At 45.1% G+C, this 21427-nt stretch overlaps 1 long non-coding RNA gene across 3 annotated transcripts; it reads left to right on the forward strand.

Moving 5' to 3' along the window:
- Positions 1-235: 235 nt before the first annotated feature.
- Positions 236-2889, forward strand: LOC120706816. 3 transcript variants are annotated; one of them, XR_005688443.1, is made up of 3 exons: positions 236-915; positions 1154-1225; positions 2195-2889. It is a non-coding gene; the product is annotated as an uncharacterized LOC120706816 (long non-coding RNA). The 3 variants fall into 3 exon arrangements; XR_005688444.1 differs by having other exon boundaries at positions 1154-1201; positions 2195-2297; XR_005688442.1 differs by lacking the exon at positions 2195-2889 and having other exon boundaries at positions 1154-2070.
- The last annotated feature ends 18538 nt before the right edge of the window (positions 2890-21427 follow it).

The raw sequence follows: 21427 nt of genomic DNA on the forward strand, positions 1-21427 counted from the left end.
TCACCGCCGGTTGGAAATGAATCCGGCGGTGATGACCACTCATCACCGCCGGGTCGTATTACGAACCGGCGGTGATAGATTTTCGAACATCACCGTCGGGTCGTAACACGAATCGGCGGTGATGGTTAGACATCACTGCCGGATCATTTTTGGTGCCGGCGGTGATACAAATTTTTTTTCTTTATCTTTCCTGTCAGTGTCCCTCTTCCTCATCCATCTCCTCCCTCCCTTTCCCGTCTCCTCCTCCCTTCCCTCCCCTCCCCTCTGGTCATCCCCTCCCCATCTCTTCCTTCTTCCTCCACGGGCCCCCTCCTCTCCTCCTGTCCCGCGCAGCGCATGGATCCCGTCCCTGCCTCTCCTCCCGTGCTGCGCGGGATGCGGACGTGACGGCGCGCGGCGCTGCGAAGCGTGGCGGCGGTGGGGAGCAGCGGCCGGCCGCGTGCAGTGCTGCGCGGAGTGGTGGCGAGGAGCGGTGCGGCGCTGCACGGTGCGTCGCGGCTCAGCGCAGCGGCGGCGGCGAGCAGCGGCCGGCCGCGTGCGGCGCGTTGCGGAGCGGGAGCTAGGAGCGGCGCGCCGTCCCGGTGCAGAGGCACGCCCCTGCCCTGAGCCGTCCCGATGGTCAATCACCAGCGGTTCCCAGTGGGCAGTTTCGCATTGGCCATGGCTCACGCACACCACTTTTTCTCTTCCCCTGCTGGCACCGCAATAGCAGCCTTTGTTGCAGTCCTATGGTGAGCATCCTCCTCCTCCCAATCTCCTTCGCTCCCTGTCCATCCTCCTATCCCCATCCGTTTCTAGGATTTGGGTTTCAGATCTTTGTTGTCACAGATCTACTCAAGCCTGCTTCTTCTTTTGCTGCAAGGTGTTAGATCTGATGATGGAAATAGGATTTAATTTGGGAAGGGAAGAAATCGGGTGAGATATTTGTTAGATATTTGTTGTTATTCTGCCATCTTTTCCCGCAACACTTGCCTGACCAAATGTTCTTGGAGTATAAATTGATGATGCATCATTAAATGAGAACTCTAAAATATTTTGTTCCTCCTATAAAACTTTTTGGTGATCAAGAGTGAAGGTTTCTTATGATTGTTTTCTCATGTTGCATCAGGTGTGGAATTATCATGCTATAATAATTGTTTTCTCTTGATTACAGTGGATGATTGATTCAAGTTCTTTAGCACTTGTTTTTAGACCAGAGCAGGTGAGATGCTGATGACCAGAGCAGGTGCCATGCCTTTCTACTAAAATGGTTATGTTTGTCATGATAATTCTTGATCTGCTACCTTATTTAATTCTACTATGTTTTATCAAACTTTTTCTAAAGTCAAGTGGTTATTTATTTTCTAATGAAACAGATTTCCAAACCTTTTTGTGTAATCTGTGAAAATTTACCAGTAATGTTTAAATATATGAGATCACTCTCATATGTAAGATCTGTTACAAAACCTCTGTAAATCTGTCCTTGTTACAAATAAGCAAAAAGAATCATAAATGCACTATCTAATCTTAATGATATGTTTGGACCATATTGCATCAAGTCATGTTTGGACCATATAAATGATTTTTGCTCTGTGCACTGGTAGTAATGGCGAGAGGGCGTTGATGCATACAGCGCCTACTAGAATAAGCTTTCTTGTTCCTAGATCAGTGATATATGGCCTCTTGTGGGCTCTGGCAGGTGTACCAGCATGCGAGGATCACACTTGGTTACCTCTTAGCCTATTCATTATAGGTGCCAATCTTAGTTTCAGTTGGGAAAAATGGCATAGCATTAGTAATTGGATATCACAAAAGCCTTGCTGAAAGATAATTATTTACTTTCTAATATTTGCATGTTCTGCTGTGTTGATTTACTCTTCTGCTCATAATCATGTTTCATTTGCTTTGAGTAGATGTATGTAGTTTTGAATGAAAATAGATATCTGAACAACAAGAGGAAGATGTGAGCAGTGTATCTGAAGTGCTATTAATTAAAAAGGAAAAAACATTCTTTCTCTTGAGTCACTATAAATGGTGAGCTTTTTATCTTGGTCCTATCTTAAATATGTCTTGTTTCAAAGGCTGTAAACACTTAACAAGGGTGTTGATATGCACATTTTTAGAGTATCAATATAGAAATCAAGACGCTGACCTTTTGTTGAGTTCAACTTTTTGGAAGTATTGGCATTCATTTTTGTTCTTTATTCACATACAGGGACATTAGAAAGTTGTATGATGAATGATTTGCAGATGAACAGGATGTTCATCAGAGTGGGTTGGCTTTCTTTAGAGTGGGATTGACCCAAATGGAAGTGAGGAGTGGGTTGGCTTTCTTTAGAGTGGGATTGACCCAAATGGAAGTGAGGCAACTGACCCGAATGGATTGGAGGCAAGTGTTATATTTCTTCTATCAATTTTCATGTGCTGTTTTTATTGGAGGCAACTGACCCGAAAGTTGTTATTATTTTTATTGCCATGAATGCTGGCAAGGTCTCTCCCTAGCTCCCTCTCAAATTTACAGTTTTGCCATCAGTTGGTACAGGTGGTTAAGTAGGCATGCATAGCATACAACTGGGTTAAGTAGGCATGCATAGCATACAACTGGCAAGGTCTCTCCCTCGCTTCCTATGCTAGCCTGGCTAGCATTTGTTCTTTCCTCTTTTTATTTTGTACAGCTATTTTACTTATTATTATAACAATGTTAATTGTCCAAGTCTGGTGCTACTACTACTGGTGAAGTAGTGGGTGTGCGTGTGATTATATATAAATTGCTGCTGCCATTGCACACGAGTGACTCAGTTCAGCTATTGTTTGATTAATTGAGTTAGTTGGCTATGTGATTTGTGATATGGACGATCAACATAGTACTTTAGAAACTGATGAGTAATATTATTATTTTGATTGATGTTATATACATTATGTATATTGTTTGTACATTTATTTCTATTGTTACATTCACATGATAGGGCGCGCAACGCGCGCCAAATGTTCTAGTCTCGATGTATGAGCTCATGTGATTGAATTTTGCTGCTATAATCATATATTATATATGATGCACAAATGATGCAATATTATTATATGCATATTTTTTTATGGGAAAATGGTCTTCACCGCCGGTTCCATCCACAAACCGGCGGTGATGAGCCCTCCCATCACCGCCGGTTTTGAAACCGGCGGTGATGACCCCTCCTATCACCAACGACTTAAATCCAACGCCCCCCAAACCGGCGGTGATGCTCATTTCGAACCGGCGGTGATGGGGGGCGCTGGAGTAGTGACTGGTGCAAAAACGGCAGCTAGAGCTTGTGCAGGCATTGGCCGCATCCTGGATCGCCAAGGAAGAGCATAGGAAATTGGAAGTTGTCCAGTTTCCAATCTCTCGGTGCTTCAAAGTGCTAATGCATCACTATGAAGATATAGCTTTACCATCTCTACTTTTATTAACTTATTGACAAGTAAAAAATCATATATTACACTCAACTAATGTGCATGGTACTATCCACTTAATAGCATAGCATTGTACCTGTGTAATTCATCATGCAATTTTAATGTTATGCGCTTATCTAGGGCAATGGAGGAGTCATCATTGTGGTTTATGTACGTAGGTGCATTTTGTACATATGGGAAGAAATCCTTTTTCATGCATAAATATGTTCTAACAGTTTCCTTCAATATTTTTTTTGCCAAGCTTGATGAGGGTGAATCAGTTTTTAAGAAAAACTTGAATAACCTTACTAAGATGTAAAATAAATATTTTTAATTTGAAATTTATGATATTTAGTTTATATGATTACAAATGTGGGGCAAACATCAATTAAGGTTGAGAGTTGAGACCATGAGAAGTTACTTTTGGTTTACAAGCAAAGGTCACATGGGAACTGTATGCGTGGCTGTGGCTGTGGCTGTGGCCCCCGCTATGGCTGTGGACCCCGGCTCGGCTGAACATGACCCTATTAAGACCATTCCAAGTGATTTTGGTGATCGATTGATAACGCATTCAATGAGACAAATGAGTTTGTTGAGTGAACATTTCTAGATCTCAAAGATGAAGTAAAAAAGCCTTAGCAGAGCAAAACATGAAGAAAAAACTCAAAGAAATGATGAATTGGACGAGTTATGCAAAAATCAGTAGCACCGGTTCTTCCTATGACCCTGCACCGGTTTTTCCGACAAGCACTGGTTATTCCGATGCTCAACATTTGGTCAAATGAGATGGAGTTCAACAGAATCTTATATAGAATTTCACATGCTTTCCAAAGAGTACAAGATCATTGAAATCGGAGTTTGGAGTAAAAAGTTATGATCAAAACATGAAGAAGTTGATTTATGTGTGGCACCGATTAAACTGATGCCTATCACCGGTTATTTCGATGCTCAAAATTTGGTCAAATGAGATGGACTTTAGCAGAATCTTGTAGAGAATTTCACAAGCTTTCCAAAGAGTATAAGATCATCGAAATCGGAGTTCGAAGTAAAATGTTATGGCCAAAATACGAAGCACCTTGAAACTGATTCCTATAAGCACCGGAAATTCCGATGCTACTAAAAAAAGACATCGGTGCAATGCACCGTACTATTGTCCAGAGAGCATGTTTTTGGCCCCAGAAAGTTTCTTTAGCACTGGATAAACCGATGCTACCATCGGATATTCCGATGGTACCATATTTCAGTTGCAGAACTCGTCAGAAAGGGCCAACGGCTAGTTCAAGCAATTAGTGACCGGTTAAACCGATGACTAGGCACTGGTTAGATCGATGCTTACGCAGAAATGCCCCCAATGGCCACAAATATCTATTTCGAGTTTGTGGGCTATATATATGTGTAACACCCCGGTGTTATTTTGACGCTAATGGCGTGTTTAATCGACAATTAAGGCTAATCACTGTCATTAGCGCTAATTGAGTCTGTTTAGAAAACATCGTTTAATCGGTTTCGATTGTGTTTTTGTCCCTGATTTGAGCTTCAAATCAATTTTCGCCCAAAACAAAAGTTGTAGATCTTTCTTTCCTCTACAACTTTTATTTTGGCCAAATTTTGAGTTGCCATATCAAAATTTGAGAATTGGAGGGTCAAAACCGAGTCAAATCATTCAATTTCGTTACTGTTTTGCCCTGTTCAGCACTGTGTGGGCGCCGACGCCCATACCGATGTGCTGGCCGTCGACGAGCTCGTCCACGCGTCGGCGATCGCGCCCCGGCGATCCTCGTCGTCCGAGCGCCGTCCTTATCATCGCGAGCACCCTGGAACCTTCCCGTCCCAGTCCGTTCCTCTCCTTCTTCCTCAGTGCACGCCGAGCTCGAGCAGAGCTCGCCGCCATTCGCCCTCCCGGCCCTAGCTCGCCACCTCGCTCGAATCCTTCGCGTCCTGAGCTGCGCAACTTCGCCCCGACCCTCCTCCACCTCTCCTCGACCCCGGCCATGCCCAAACCCGGCCGAAATCGAGCTCCCGCCGTCGCCGCCATCGCCATTTTCCCTGGACCTCCGCCTTCTCCGTCGAGCTCCACCTTCCAGCCTCCCTCTGCTCCAATCGGGCGCACGGTGAGGTTCCTTGCCGTCTCCTCCTCCTTCCCGACCTTTTCCCCTTCGGATTCCGCGGCCGCCGCCTCTGGAACATCGCCGCGCCGCCGGTGGCCGCGCTGCCTCCGGCCGCCGCACGCTGCGGGCCGTGCCCGCGCGGCATGGGGCCGCGCCACCGCACGCGCCAGCACCGCACGGCCGCGCTGGGGCTCGCCCTGCCGCAAGCCGCTGCCGCCTGGCCTTGCGCCGGCCGGAGTGGCCGCGCCACTGCGCGCCGCCGCAAGCCACCACCGCCCTTCCGCGTGCGCCGCCGCCCTAGCCCGCGCGCGCCCCTGTGCGCTGCCCTGCGCGCGCCCCAGCTCGGCCGCAGGCGCACAGCCCCCTGCGCGCGAGCCGCCGCGCGGCCCAGCTGGCCGGCCGGCCCCCACGGCCACCGAGCGCGCGCTCCGCGCGCCGCCGGGGAAGAACAGAGGAGCCCCTGCTCCCTCTGTTGCTCTGCGGGTGGGGCCCGCGGGTCAGTGGGGGTAGGGGTGGGTTTTGTTTTTCTATTTAGTTGATTTGAGTGAGATTTGCAAAATTCGTATAAAATCGCAGAAAAATGCGAAAAATACCAAACCAATTTTGTTAGCTTTCTAAAATCATAATCTTTAGAGGAAAAATGCTTAATCATGCATTTTATCACTTTTGCTCTGGTGAAAATTCATTTTATCTTTGACCTAGTTTATTTTGTACCACTTGTTCTATAACTCTAAAAATTATGGAAAATTCGCAGTGGCTTACTCCTTTCATGTATAGTCCACTGTAAAAGTTTCATGGCCTGTTGCTATGCACTTTTGGGTAGATCTATTTATACTTCATTTACTTGCTAGGGTTAGTTAATTGTTTCATGCATGCAAGGCAAACTCCTGTTAATCCATGCTAACCTAAGTCGCTTTAGTAGTTGTTTTCGTTGGAAGCACTTCAGGCTAAATGTTTGAACTTTGGTTTTCGCATCGTAAGCACGTATGCATTGCACCATATCCTAACTGTTGCATGTCATATTTTATTCGTGTAGACGCTACGAACGAAGCTGTCCACGAGCTGATCGTTGAGCCGGTCCAGGAGCCACGATCAGGAGCGCAGCAGGAGGACGCCGTTGAGCACGCCCCCGGAGACCTAGTTAACCCCGCTGACCTGCAAGGCAAGCCCCGGAGCATAACCATAATTTAAATTATTCAATGTTTATTTAAGTATTGTGCATTTATGTTCTAGGAGTTGAATGGAACCATAGTATGCATGTTTCCCTAGGTACCGTGGGCCTATACTAGTATGCAGGTGTCGATAGAAATGCTTTGCTAAATAGGATTTCGGTAGAAGTCGAGTGATTGCTGTCACTCGCAAGTTTAGGATCTTGATCCCTTAGCTTTGGCTTGAAATGAATTGTGGAGTAAAGAGAAATGGAGACCGGGCGGAAATGAGTTGGTTTTGGAATGGATGGAAAGTTAGATCCGCCTGTGTCGATTGAGGACCGTTCCGTTGTTGGCAGTGCTGATCGAGGATTGAACAGTACTAACCACATACCGGAAGTAGGAGGTAGTCGAAACCGGTAAGCTGTGTACCACCTTACAGCGGTGATTTGAATTCCGCCATGCTACGCTGGGCGTGGGAGTTGGTGGGTGTTGGATAGGATGCCGCCTCCGGGTTCTCCGGGAGTTCACTGCGAGGGGCCCATCACCTGGGTTTTAGCAGGCGTAGTTCAGATGCCGTGGTAATGTGGAAACAGTTGACGCGAGTGGCCCGACGGGGCTTACATGTGTCGTGTGAGTTAGGTCCACCTTGCAAGGTTAAATCGGATCGATTCGCCGTGACTCGCGGTTATGAGAGCCTTGATCTCTTTGTCACATCGTAGTAAGAAAGTGGAATGAAAACGGAGTGGAAAAGACTGGTTTGGAAGTTACTAAAAGATAATCTGTTCCACCATGTGTGTTTTAGATGAATAGGCGAACTTAGTAATACTTGGTATACTAAATGGAGCTAAAATATTGAAAGTAAGGATTCACTTATAGCAGCTTTTCAGCAAAAGAACTCCAGAGCCAAAAAGCTTTGCATGTCTAGGTAATGGGCTAAGTATACCCAAGGTCGGGTAAGCCTTGCTGAGTATTAGTATACTCAGGGTTGTTGTTGTAACCTTTTTAAGCAGGTTGTGTCCCCGCTGACTTCGAGGAGATCTGTGCGTCCTGGATTGGACAGCCGCTTCCTCCAGGTTGGACCGTCGAGTGGGCCCCGTCTTCCCCGTGAAGATTGGGCAGGTTGGCGTCACATCGGTGGGCAGGATGTGGAGCTCACCTTTTATCGTCGTCGTAGCTATCGTATTGTATTTCGAACTCAGTTTTAAACTTCCGCTGTGCGTTTGAACTCTGTTGTTTGTATTTAAACCTTTTATGTAAAACCTGTGTTGTAAATTAATTTGAAGATTTCTGTTGCTGGTAACACCTGTGCTCGTCTTCGTACGGGTCTAAGTGCAATTGTGATCCTGGAGTACAGTAGTTTAATCGGGATTTTACCCGACAGCCTGTCAGGTTACACCGTTTTAAGTGCACAGTAACTTGATTAAGTATTAAGATGATGGTTAGTGCATTTAAGCCGGTTTAATTTGGACGGTGCTGCTACAGCTGGCATCAGAGCTCTAAATTGCACTGGGGTGACTACCTTGCAACGATTTCGGGTTTTCGAAAAGTTGACGCTAGATGCGCTAAGGAATAGAATAGATAGTTCGTATGCCCTAATTATGTTTTATATAAGTTAGGTGGCAACTAAGTATCTATTTTATTCCAGCACTTCCAGCTTTTCCTGTTTGTTAAACCTTATTTCGGTAACGACGCACCTACGCTGAGGTAAGCAAGGTAAGCATTCTGGTAGTCCTTAGAATAGCCCACGTGTTTCATACGTGCGCGGGTCCCGTATGTTGAGCATACGAGGAGGTGATAAGGCTCAATTCAAACGAGTCTGTCGCTATCTGCCGCCTGATATGGAGTGCGGATTTCATGCCGTGTGATTGTGATCACGGCCATTTCGTAAGGCAATGTTACGAGATGTAAACCTGTCATGCGGTTGGCCATGACCGTGACCCTTGGGACACGTCTACCCTTGGATGTCCCGTAAGGCGAGTGTACGGGAAGTGAATACGTTGTTGTGACGTATGCAGCGCTGCCCATTCAGCGTCGAACGTCTGGGTGCCATTTCTATAGTGGATGGTAATGTATGTGTGAATATGTGGGAAACTGCATATGCGTTACCCGTGTGGCGTAGGACACATGGGGGCCGTTCGTGTGTGCTGGCACGAAGGGTCCAGAAATGGATAATTATATCTCTCCTGTTGTCTTGGTTTGTCTGCAGGAACACTAACTTCATTAAACGCGTTATAAAATCCTTGATCGTAGGAACGACTAGCCTATATATAGGGAGAGTACGTATTTGTGTCACCAATTGTTCCCGTATGCCTAGATATTGGTAATTGTTGGTGAGGAACGATAGAACGTGCATGCATCATGACCTATCTTGGTTTGATTAATTGCCTTGATGGTTGCGTCGGTTTACCAAAATTGTGTTGCTTGTACCTAATTCTCCACCTAGAATTTGTGTTGTTAGTAGTGAGACCTATACAATCTGCTAGTCTGACCCTGGTTGAGAAGATCTTTCTCAACGGCTTTGGATCATGTGAGAACCTTTCCAGTAGATCTTAGCTTGTCATTCAAGTCAACCTCTTGATTCATGTCTTGGACCAATTCCAACAAAACCACTATTACTTTTCATGGCAAAGCCTTGAATTTGCCAACAAAGTCTTTCAATCCATCGTTCAATGATCGGCCTGTCATTGATTTCGTAATCTATATTGTTGGCTATTTTGATTCTAACACCGGAACTTTGTACATTCCATTCTTGCTCAGTAGTTTTGGATAAATAAAAAAAAAAGTTTATGACAAAATAACTTTTTGAATACAGTCATTGCAACAATCATGCATCACGTCATTGGTCAGTGCATGGTGTTGCATCATCGTCGAGAATCCATAGATTGACTAACGGGAATGCATTCGAGTGTAACATCGTGGGTTGTCTTGGATTCCCTCTAACCTATCTTGACTTTTCTGGTCTGTTGGGTTGCTACTCTTGTTTTCTCTTGTGGTGGTGTTTAGTTGCATGACCCTGATGCCGCGACGGAACCTAGGGCCTCGTGTGTGTTGCAGCCACATGATGGAGCCACTAGGAGCGCGCTGGTGTCTCGGTATATGTGACATACCTCACCTCAATCCATTCTTATGCAACCCTTACTAGTGTCCTAACTTCTAATACTTACTCAAGGGTATGGGGTTAACGCGAGTTTAGTCACGAGGGAACAGTCATAAGACGCGTGTTGCATTGTGTGCATCGCAAACTCACGTGTGTATGCATCATATTTTATGCATCTCATACATGCATACATCAAGAGCATCATCATTTTTGCATCATGGTGTATGCATCATTGGGCCAGCATCATGGCAAATGCATCGTGTCATATGCACCATTTCATCCATCATTTTATTGCACTGGCATTGCAATCATCCATCTCTAGGGTGCATCATTATCATGGCTATCGAGCATTTGCACTCTGAGTTGGAATATATTTTGTCATTATTCCTTGATTGCATCGGCATAAATGGGCATGTTTTGCAACTAGTATCGTGCAACTCATTCAAATAATATAATTCTGAGCAAGGATGTTCCGAAATTTCCATTTAAACCCATCTTCCGTGCTATCCTCACTTGTTCTCCCAAGCCTTGTGCTGAATCTCACCGACATCCGCTTTCTTCATGTCATGATCTCAGCATTGTGAGAACTGACCATCTTGTCTCATCATCATTCCTTGTTCGGTTTAACTTTTCTTTTAAGATCTGAAAACCTTATTTTGACTCAGTTATCCTATCTAGCTGAAGAACCGTGTACGAAACGAGTTTGATGCTTCCTTAAAAACGATCATCGTCATCAGGAGGCGTCCCTGGCTGCATGCAAGGAGGAAGTTCCTTTCGCTTTAGTGGCAAAATCCTAGATCTGGAATGCGTTCGTAATCTTTGGAGTTCCATAAATGACCCTGATCAAGGTTTGGAGCTAGAAATCTTAAACGCAGTGCTAGTTACGGTTGTTTGTGTTGTAAAAATCCAGGATCTAAGCGTCCTGTAGACATTTTCGTTGACACGCTTACCCTAGCCAAGTTTCACCAAGTGCTTGTCTATGTCTGTGGTCTGCTCATGTGCCTGATGGTCAAAAGCCATACCTACAATCATGGTGGAACCTCTCTGTCGCTTATTCTAAAGATGATCTTGTGCAATGCTAATCTCCTTTTCTCCTTTAGCGTCAAAATCGTTCCGTTGTAAATCACGTCATTGCTTTATCAGGTAAGTCTCTGGAAGGTACATCAGTTCTGTTCCAGGTGTCTGCTAGTTTCGTTTACAGATCCCGTAGGTTCTTGAATGGTTAGCGGACTTGATCTCATGTTACTGTCCAACCGGACCGAATCGCCTGTTGATCGGTAATCAGGTAATCTCATCGGTGGACGGAAGCGGTATGTGAAGCTTAAGCAAGAATCTTATTTCCAGCAATCTGTGGCAGCTAATCCCTGTTGCTCTCATGTTATGCCCCGTTTTTGGATCGCCTCCTTGCTATCCCTCCGTCTCGTAATGCTTATACATGCACGATCTATATGTGCTACAAGAGATTCTCGTTGGAAGTATGCCTGACGGCGCCGCAATGAAACCAAGAGCCTACTCTGAGCAATCAACACATGCTTGTACTACTCGACACACGCTGGTGCGGAGATTGCTAATTATGATCCCTTATACCACTGTGTCGGTGTGATATCTCCTCATGGGCATTTCCCGCATCTATCGTTCGCCGTTTTGCCTAGAAATCTCTATACCGGACCTAAATTTAGTGAGTCTTTCTTCCGAAGTTACCAAGGGGATTGATCTTTCAAAGAACTGCTAAGGGACGAAAATGCTAGAAGACTACAAGATGTGGTAGACAAAGGACCTTGGTTAATTTACCAAGATGATCAACTAGCTGGAGCTAAGGTATTCTCAAAAATAGATCTACGATCTGGTTATCATGAAATCAAAATCGGACCGGTGGATATACCAAAAACAGCATTCTCCACTCGTTATGGTCTTTATGAGTATTTGGTCGTGTCCTTTGGATTAACCAATGCTCCAGCCTACTTCATGTATCTCATGAATTCGGTGTTCATGTCAAAGCTGGATAAATTCGTCGTGGTATTCATTGATGATATCTTAATCTATTCCAAGACAGAAGAAGAACATGATCAGCATCTTCATATAGTACTCCAGCGTCTTAGGGAACATCAGCTATATGCTGAACTCAGCAAAGTGCGAATTCTTGCTAGAGGAAATTTCTTTCACCATAGTAGGAAATTCTGGTTTTGGACTACATGTGTAATCTTGAGTTCCCTAAACGACATTGCTTAGTTTGGGCTAGAAACTTGCGTATGCAATGTTGTGTATAGCTATTTATGTGTATGAGGTTTGTGTGGGTCCTCCCGAAATAGAAGTTGTCCTACTGCTAAAGATGTCTCCACTTCATTCTGTTTCTCAGGTGAATAATGGAGTATACAGTGGGAAGTAGTAGAAAGGAACCTGGTCAGGGGCACATCAACCTTCTACCTTCCGACGTCGTGATAACTAAAGCACCAATGAGGCAATTTGAGCCTTGCCACTGTTGCAAGATGTACGACCGCCCTTGTCTACGAAGCAGCTCCACAGAAAGGAAAAGTGAGCACAGCGAAGGACTTGAAGAATATACTAACCCTAGACCGGAAATAAATTGGAAGCAAGAAAAGACGCAGAATGTTTATTCGGACTCCTTGATGCCACCATCGCGACTTCCGATGGGACTTAAAGATCACCAGGTAAATTGTCGGACTCCCAAGCTCGGCGCAGGCAGCATAGACTTGAGTGGATGGGAAATTACATGCACAGAATTCTCTCCACGTGGTAGAAGGCAAGTTAGAAGTACTACTGATGTCGACCCAGCTATAAGAGCAAGAACTCGTTCACCTGTTCGGAGATCAATGAGGTCAAAGAAGAAATGTCGTTGCACCGGATGTCAACCTTGTTTCAAGTGTGGCGAATACGGTCATTTTATCCGGGACTGCCGTTCATCCACTTGGAAAGATCCACCGAATTCGGTTAACACCTCTAATAATCTGAACTGGACAAGGATATTATCCGATGCTCGTATGTCGGGAGGCGACTCAAGCCATCTACTTCGGATGTTAGCTGCACAGTATGAACCACCTACACAAGGCCAGAGGTCAAATAAGCAATGCGACAGAGAAAAATTTTGTACTTGGTACCATCGTGAAGAGATAGTTCACGCTGAATGCGCTACCCCTAAGAAAGATTCCGAAGGTAAGTCAGTTTGGAGAAAGTAATTTTTGGATAGTGCTATTATCCTTGGTTAACGAGCATCCTTCCTCCTTATCGGTCACTTACGCGTGTGAATCTCGGGACGAGATTCCTTTAAGGGGGGAAGGCTGTAACACCCCGGTGTTATTTTGACGCTAATGGCGTGTTTAATCGACAATTAAGGCTAATCACTGTCATTAGCGCTAATTGAGTCTGTTTAGAAAACATCGTTTAATCGGTTTCGATTGTGTTTTTGTCCCTGATTTGAGCTTCAAATCAATTTTCGCCCAAAACAAAAGTTGTAGATCTTTCTTTCCTCTACAACTTTTATTTTGGCCAAATTTTGAGTTGCCATATCAAAATTTGAGAATTGGAGGGTCAAAACCGAGTCAAATCATTCAATTTCGTTACTGTTTTGCCCTGTTCAGCACTGTGTGGGCGCCGACGCCCATACCGATGTGCTGGCCGTCGACGAGCTCGTCCACGCGTCGGCGATCGCGCCCCGGCGATCCTCGTCGTCCGAGCGCCGTCCTTATCATCGCGAGCACCCTGGAACCTTCCCGTCCCAGTCCGTTCCTCTCCTTCTTCCTCAGTGCACGCCGAGCTCGAGCAGAGCTCGCCGCCATTCGCCCTCCCGGCCCTAGCTCGCCACCTCGCTCGAATCCTTCGCGTCCTGAGCTGCGCAACTTCGCCCCGACCCTCCTCCACCTCTCCTCGACCCCGGCCGTGCCCAAACCCGGCCGAAATCGAGCTCCCGCCGTCGCCGCCATCGCCATTTTCCCTGGACCTCCGCCTTCTCCGTCGAGCTCCACCTTCCAGCCTCCCTCTGCTCCAATCGGGCGCACGGTGAGGTTCCTTGCCGTCTCCTCCTCCTTCCCGACCTTTTCCCCTTCGGATTCCGCGGCCGCCGCCTCTGGAACATCGCCGCGCCGCCGGTGGCCGCGCTGCCTCCGGCCGCCGCACGCTGCGGGCCGTGCCCGCGCGGCATGGGGCCGCGCCACCGCACGCGCCAGCACCGCACGGCCGCGCTGGGGCTCGCCCTGCCGCAAGCCGCTGCCGCCTGGCCTTGCGCCGGCCGGAGTGGCCGCGCCACTGCGCGCCGCCGCAAGCCACCGCCGCCCTTCCGCGTGCGCCGCCGCCCTAGCCCGCGCGCGCCCCTGTGCGCTGCCCTGCGCGCGCCCCAGCTCGGCCGCAGGCGCACAGCCCCCTGCGCGCGAGCCGCCGCGCGGCCCAGCTGGCCGGCCGGCCCCCACGGCCACCGAGCGCGCGCTCCGCGCGCCGCCGGGGAAGAACAGAGGAGCCCCTGCTCCCTCTGTTGCTCTGCGGGTGGGGCCCGCGGGTCAGTGGGGGTAGGGGTGGGTTTTGTTTTTCTATTTAGTTGATTTGAGTGAGATTTGCAAAATTCGTATAAAATCGCAGAAAAATGCGAAAAATACCAAACCAATTTTGTTAGCTTTCTAAAATCATAATCTTTAGAGGAAAAATGCTTAATCATGCATTTTATCACTTTTGCTCTGGTGAAAATTCATTTTATCTTTGACCTAGTTTATTTTGTACCACTTGTTCTATAACTCTAAAAATTATGGAAAATTCGCAGTGGCTTACTCCTTTCATGTATAGTCCACTGTAAAAGTTTCATGGCCTGTTGCTATGCACTTTTGGGTAGATCTATTTATACTTCATTTACTTGCTAGGGTTAGTTAATTGTTTCATGCATGCAAGGCAAACTCCTGTTAATCCATGCTAACCTAAGTCGCTTTAGTAGTTGTTTTCGTTGGAAGCACTTCAGGCTAAATGTTTGAACTTTGGTTTTCGCATCGTAAGCACGTATGCATTGCACCATATCCTAACTGTTGCATGTCATATTTTATTCGTGTAGACGCTACGAACGAAGCTGTCCACGAGCTGATCGTTGAGCCGGTCCAGGAGCCACGATCAGGAGCGCAGCAGGAGGACGCCGTTGAGCACGCCCCCGGAGACCTAGTTAACCCCGCTGACCTGCAAGGCAAGCCCCGAAGCATAACCATAATTTAAATTATTCAATGTTTATTTAAGTATTGTGCATTTATGTTCTAGGAGTTGAATGGAACCATAGTATGCATGTTTCCCTAGGTACCGTGGGCCTATACTAGTATGCAGGTGTCGATAGAAATGCTTTGCTAAATAGGATTTCGGTAGAAGTCGAGTGATTGCTGTCACTCGCAAGTTTAGGATCTTGATCCCTTAGCTTTGGCTTGAAATGAATTGTGGAGTAAAGAGAAATGGAGACCGGGCGGAAATGAGTTGGTTTTGGAATGGATGGAAAGTTAGATCCGCCTGTGTCGATTGAGGACCGTTCCGTTGTTGGCAGTGCTGATCGAGGATTGAACAGTACTAACCACATACCGGAAGTAGGAGGTAGTCGAAACCGGTAAGCTGTGTACCACCTTACAGCGGTGATTTGAATTCCGCCATGCTACGCTGGGCGTGGGAGTTGGTGGGTGTTGGATAGGATGCCGCCTCCGGGTTCTCCGGGAGTTCACTGCGAGGGGCCCATCACCTGGGTTTTAGCAGGCGTAGTTCAGATGCCGTGGTAATGTGGAAACAGTTGACGCGAGTGGCCCGACGGGGCTTACATGTGTCGTGTGAGTTAGGTCCACCTTGCAAGGTTAAATCGGATCGATTCGCCGTGACTCGCGGTTATGAGAGCCTTGATCTCTTTGTCACATCGTAGTAAGAAAGTGGAATGAAAACGGAGTGGAAAAGACTGGTTTGGAAGTTACTAAAAGATAATCTGTTCCACCATGTGTGTTTTAGATGAATAGGCGAACTTAGTAATACTTGGTATACTAAATGGAGCTAAAATATTGAAAGTAAGGATTCACTTATAGCAGCTTTTCAGCAAAAGAACTCCAGAGCCAAAAAGCTTTGCATGTCTAGGTAATGGGCTAAGTATACCCAAGGTCGGGTAAGCCTTGCTGAGTATTAGTATACTCAGGGTTGTTGTTGTAACCTTTTTAAGCAGGTTGTGTCCCCGCTGACTTCGAGGAGATCTGTGCGTCCTGGATTGGACAGCCGCTTCCTCCAGGTTGGACCGTCGAGTGGGCCCCGTCTTCCCCGTGAAGATTGGGCAGGTTGGCGTCACATCGGTGGGCAGGATGTGGAGCTCACCTTTTATCGTCGTCGTAGCTATCGTATTGTATTTCGAACTCAGTTTTAAACTTCCGTTGTGCGTTTGAACTCTGTTGTTTGTATTTAAACCTTTTATGTAAAACCTGTGTTGTAAATTAATTTGAAGATTTCTGTTGCTGGTAACACCTGTGCTCGTCTTCGTACGGGTCTAAGTGCAATTGTGATCCTGGAGTACAGTAGTTTAATCGGGATTTTACCCGACAGCCTGTCAGGTTACACCGTTTTAAGTGCACAGTAACTTGATTAAGTATTAAGATGATGGTTAGTGCATTTAAGCCGGTTTAATTTGGACGGTGCTGCTACAATATGGCATCCCTTGGTTATTTTGGAGTTGCTGGAGACTAGAGAGACCCCATACACATTGAAGAACACCTCCAAGCCAACTCAAGTGCATATTGATCAAATTCTTAGACTTAGCACAAGCTTTGTGAGTGTTAGTATTATGATTAGCTCTTTAGAGAGTGTGAGAGCAAGGTGTTATGCCTTATGACTGGTTCTAGAGTGAACCAACAAGTATTTCGGTGCGCAGGCCCCTTGGAGCATTTAGTGGCTCGCCGGCACGTCATCGACCCTCCGGCTTGGTGTGGAGCAGCGACGACAACCTTGTACGGGGGACGTGGAGACCCCCTTTCCTTTGTGGGCAAGCTCCTTAGTGAAAAGCGGGATTAAAGTGATCGTGATTGTGTTCGTGGAAGAGATTTGATTGCCGGGAAGTGATACTCTTTGTGAGTGCTTCCACAACGTGAATGTAGGGGCGCCTTTGTGGCAATCCGAACCACGGAATAAATCCTTGTGTCGAGAGTTTGCTTTCTCTCATCCCTTCTCTTTAAGCTTCCACATTTTATATTGCAATCTTTGTGCCTTTACTTTCATAAAGTAGTATCTTGATAGGATTGGCTATAGGTTGCTAAACTCTTTTGGGATGAGGGTTTCACACTAAAAGAACTATAGTTGCACATCAAGATAGCATGTTTTAGATTAAATTTTTGTGCAAACTAGTTGGAGCCATATGTTAAGGTTTTAAAGTGCCTAATTCACCCCCTCCCCCACTTAGGATAGAGCACCCGATCACTTTCAATTGATATCAGAACTGGGACTCACTTCTCTCATAAAGAAAATCAATTCAATTGGCAAATTTATGTTTACCGGCTCAATAGATCGGTAGGCTTCACCGTCTAGTGAGTTAGCTCTTCGGGGGAAGGGATGGATCCCTTTAGAAGTGCTCCACGGTTCGATGGCACGGGCTACCAACGTTGAAAAATCCTTATGCAAGCAAGAAAGAGAAGAAGTTGAAGACGATGGCTATCAATGGTAGCTCAAGTGAGGAGGAAGAAGAAGATGCAAGAAGCTCCTCAAATGATGAAAAAGAACCAATGAACCACAACCTCTACAAGCAAGTGAAGAAGATGAACAAATGCTTGAAGAAAATCAACTCAATGGGGTATATGATCTTCCTCAAAGATGGGCATCATCATCAACATATGAAGGTTGAGAGGAAGTTCAAGAAGAAGAAGAAAAAGAAGGAGAAGAAGTCCAAGCATGAATCATTTGCCATCTTTGGTGAATGGGTAAGCGATGGTGAAGAATCAAGCACAAGTTCAAGTGATGAATCAATCAAGAAATTCACCACCCGCATGGGATCATCATCCAACACTTGTCTCATGGCTAAAGGTATAGAAAGTGATGTAAGTGATGATGACTCCAACTTTCTTACATTTGATGAACTTCTTGACTTAGTTTATGAGCACCAAAAAGTCATTAAGAAATAATCAAAGAAAATCAAAAACATTAATGCTCTCAATGATCTAAATGCTTCTCTTGCTACAAATTATGAAAATTTGGTGTGCAAATTTAAATAACTTAGAAAGGAGCATGAAGAGCTCAAATTAAAATTTGAGAGCATTAATGATACTAATGACTCTTTGGAAATGAAGCAAACTATCCAATGTACAATTCCAATCTCTAGGGTAGATGCTTCAACTTCTTGCATTGGTTTAATTGATGAATCTTGCTCTAATCCTTACAATGAGAAATGCAACGAGAATGTTGTTGTAGAATTATGTGATGATCTCATTGCCAAGGAGAATGATGAGCTCAAGTAAGATGTGAAAAGACTCATGAAGGACATGTATAGATTGAAGGGCAAAGGCATAGAGCGCAATGTCCAACCTTTTCAAGATAACTGTGAAGATATGGTGAAGAAGCTTGAGAAGGGGTCTATCGTGACTTGCTCAAAGTGCCACAAAGAAGGTCACAAGTCCAACAAGTGCCCTCAACCAAGAAAAAAGCTTCCGGATGAAAAGAACAAAAAGAAGCTCACAATCAAAAGTTCTCTCATCTACATCAAGCCCAACCGAATGAATAAAAGCAATAGCACCTCCTATGTGATAAAAAGAAGACCAATGGCAAGGTGGTTGCTCACAAGGTTAGAAAGAAGGAAAAGAGTTGGAACCGGTTCATTTGGGTGCCCAAGAAAATCATCACCAATATGAACGGGCCTCAAATGGTGTGGGTTCCAAAGGAGACTTGAAGTCCAAGAACGGCTACGGGGGATTTGGAGGCTTAGCTTACAAGTTGAAGTGAAGGTTCAAGCCAAAACAAGCTAAGCTCAAAACTTGAACATTTATTGCCCAAATCCCCCATATGGTAATGGTAGCTAGATTTCAATTCATGCATCATGTAACTCTATTGCTCTTGCTAGGATGTTTGCATGTTTTGCATCTCCTAGTGTTATATATAGTGGGTTGCTTGTGTCATGAATCTAACCCATGAGCAACCTATATGGTTTGATAAGTGTGTAGAAAGCTACACAAGATTACCCTTCATGGTACATGGACTTTGTGAAGTATGTATTTCATATGTGTACCATGAACATAAGCTATAGGGTAAACTTCCCATTGTTATCAAAAACGATGTGCATATATTTGCTTGGTGATTCAAACACTAAATGCACACATTTAGGGGGGAATTCATCCTATGGTTTATAATTTTGAGACTAACATGTTTGCAAGTTTATCTTTTGTAGTCTCATGACGGAGTTAACACTCTAAGAGAATATTATTCACATTCAATGTGAACAAACAACTCTATAAGAGTGATTAGATAAATTGTGCTTTCATGCATATTGAGTCATGCTCTATTTGAACTTAAATACTTATATCTAAGTTCATAGGCTATGCGCTCATACATTTGCTCAATCTTGGTGTACCAAGTGCTTTTCTTTTAAAGACTTTTCAATTGGTACATGCAAGGTAACTTAATGTTCCTCCGGATGTATGCGAGATTCTAACCTCTTTCCATTGTATAATTGTCAAAAAAATTATCTTTTTAGAGCTACCTCCGTGCATGATATGACCTAAGCTTTCTTGTTCAAAACACCTAGTTATGCACTTGATTTTCACATTATCATTTTATGCACACGCTTATAGAAAGCTTAGCTCATGTCATGCTAGTTTCGTGATTTTGTGATCCATCCTTGTAATTCGTCAATTGGTATCTTCATTGATATCATAATTATGGATCATGAGTCATGAAACTAACTCTCTAGGCCACTAACCTTCTCTTTGAGCAATATTGTCTTGCAAGGCCTTTTTAGGTGATTTGATTCCAAAGGGGGAGAGATTTAGATCAAAGCAATTTTTGTCCCAAAAGAGGAGAAATGCCAAGTGGATCAAGTCAACATATGAGAGGGGAGTAGCAAATAGGAGGAGGAGCAAAGGGGGAATCATAGTTTTAGGGGGAGGCCCAAGCCGACAATGGATGGTGGCAAGCATCCAAGCGAGTGTAAGTGGATCAATTTTTCAATTTTTGTAAATTTATGATTGCTTTGATTGTGTTATCATCAATCATCAAAAAGGGGGAGATTGTAACGAATATGGCCCTATTAAGACCATTTCAAGTGATTTTGGTGATCGATTGACAACGCATTTAATGGGACTAATGAGTTTGTTGAGTGAATATTTCTAGATCCCAAAGATAAAGTAAAAAGCCTTAGCAAATCAAAATATGAACAAAAAACTCAAAGAAATGTTGAATTGGACGAGTTATGCAAAATCAGTAGCACCGGTTCTTCCTATGACCCTGCATCGTTCTTTCCGACAAGCACCGGTTATTCTGATACTCAAAATTTGGTCAAATGAGATGGAATTTAGCAGAATCTTGTAGAGAATTTCACAAGCTTTCCAAAGAGTACAAGATCATCTAAATCAAAATTCGGAGTAAAAAGTTATGATCAAAACACGAAGAAGCTGATTTCTGTGTGGCAACCGGTGCCTATCACCAGTTATTCCGATGCTCAAAATTTGGTCAAATGAGATGGACTTTAGCAGAATCTTGTAGATAATTTCACAAGCTTTCCAAAGAGTACAAAACCATTGAAATCGGAGTTCGGAATAAAAAATTATGACCAAAATACGAAGCATCGTGAAGCTGATTCCTATAAGCACCGAAAATTCCGATGCTACTAAAAAAGGCATCGGTGCAATGCACCGTACTATTTTTCAAAGAGCATATTTTTTGCCCCAGAAAGTTCCTTTAGCACCGGATAAACCGATGGTACCACCGGATATTCCGATGGTACCATATTTTTATCCGATGCTACCACCGGATATTCCGATGGTACCATATTTCAGCTGCAGAACTCGTCAGAAAGGCCCAACGGCTAATTCAAGCTATTAGTGACCGGTTAAACCGATGACTAGGCACTGGTTAGACCGATACTTACGTAGAAATGCCCCCAATGGCTACAAATGGCTACTTCGAGTTTGTGGGCTATATATATGGCATCCCCCGGCCATTTTGGAGTTGGTGGAGACTAGAGAGACCCCATACACATTGAAGAACACATCCAAGCCAACCCAAGTGCATATTGATCAAATCCTTAGACTTAGAACAAGCTTTGTGAGTGTTAGTGTTAGGATTAGCTCTTTAGAGAGTGTGAGAGCAAGGTGTTATGCCTTGTGGCTGGTTCTAGAGTGAACCAACAAGTATTTCGGTGGGCCGGCCCCTTGGAGCATTTGGTGGCTCGCCGGCACATCATCGACCCTCTAGCTTGGTGTGGAGCGGCGACGACAACCTTGTACGGGAGACGTGGAGACCCCCTCCTTTGTGGGCAAGCTCCTTAGTGGAAAGCGGGATCAAGATGACCGTGATTGTGTTCACGGAAGAGACTTATTGCCGGGAAGCGATACTCTTTGTAAGTGCTTCAACAACGTGGATGTAGGGGTGTCTTTGTGCCAATCCGAACCACGGGATAAATCCTTGTGTCGAGAGTTTGCTTTCTCTCATCCCTTCTCTTTAAGCTTCCGCATTTCATATTGCAATCTTTG

This window comes from Panicum virgatum, chromosome 5K (assembly GCF_016808335.1).
Source record: "Panicum virgatum strain AP13 chromosome 5K, P.virgatum_v5, whole genome shotgun sequence".
Lineage (NCBI taxonomy): Eukaryota > Viridiplantae > Streptophyta > Magnoliopsida > Poales > Poaceae > Panicum > Panicum virgatum.